Source organism: Odontomachus brunneus, unplaced genomic scaffold (assembly GCF_010583005.1).
Source record: "Odontomachus brunneus isolate Ranch 3 - 2012 unplaced genomic scaffold, Obru_v1 Obru_scaffold_116, whole genome shotgun sequence".
NCBI lineage: Eukaryota > Metazoa > Arthropoda > Insecta > Hymenoptera > Formicidae > Odontomachus > Odontomachus brunneus.
In genome coordinates this window covers 795,992-796,637 of record NW_022639566.1, presented here as the reverse complement: position 1 = coordinate 796,637, position 646 = coordinate 795,992, and positions in this window count along the sequence as shown.

The following is a 646-nucleotide window of genomic DNA, read 5'->3' as shown; positions in this document are numbered from 1 at the left end:
TTTGTTTAATTGTGTGCTCGGGCTGCGACGAGAACGACGAAGTGCAGCGATCGGAGCGAGGCGACGGCGGACCTGCAGCGGACCACAAGCCAAGCGGGGCAGGATCCACCCTTCGCTATCACAAGCGATGGGGCTCCGACTAGCTTGCAGCGGGGCGCCAGGAAGGGCTAACCTTAAAGACCAGATCCCGGGGGACGCCCTGGGATACCTCAAGCTTCCGGCAGCCACCTGAGCGCCCCCGCCAGTTAGAGCTGCCGTCAGGCGCAGGATTCCGTCGACACGGAATCAGAGAATTCGGCGGTGTCGCGCGGGCCCTGTAAGGCGCCCGCGCTAGAGCCGTGCGTTCCCGCAGGACCAATGGGACCTAGCGGCGATCGGCGGCTGATACCGCGAGCTAAGGAGCCTCGCGCTCGCGGAAAGATTCGACACTGTGCGGACAGCGTGCGACGCGAGCGTTGAAGCGAACAACGACCTAGCGAGCGAAAGACACCAGATCGAGCAAACGACTCAGAGAGCGAGCGAACGAGCTGCCGACAAGCGAGACAGCGGAGAACGAGGGGCGAGCCCAGGAGGAATTTTTGGTGAGCTGTCTTCTACCTGTCGTTCAGCCCGAGTGCCAAAAGAAAACCGGGATGGTTGCCGTCGC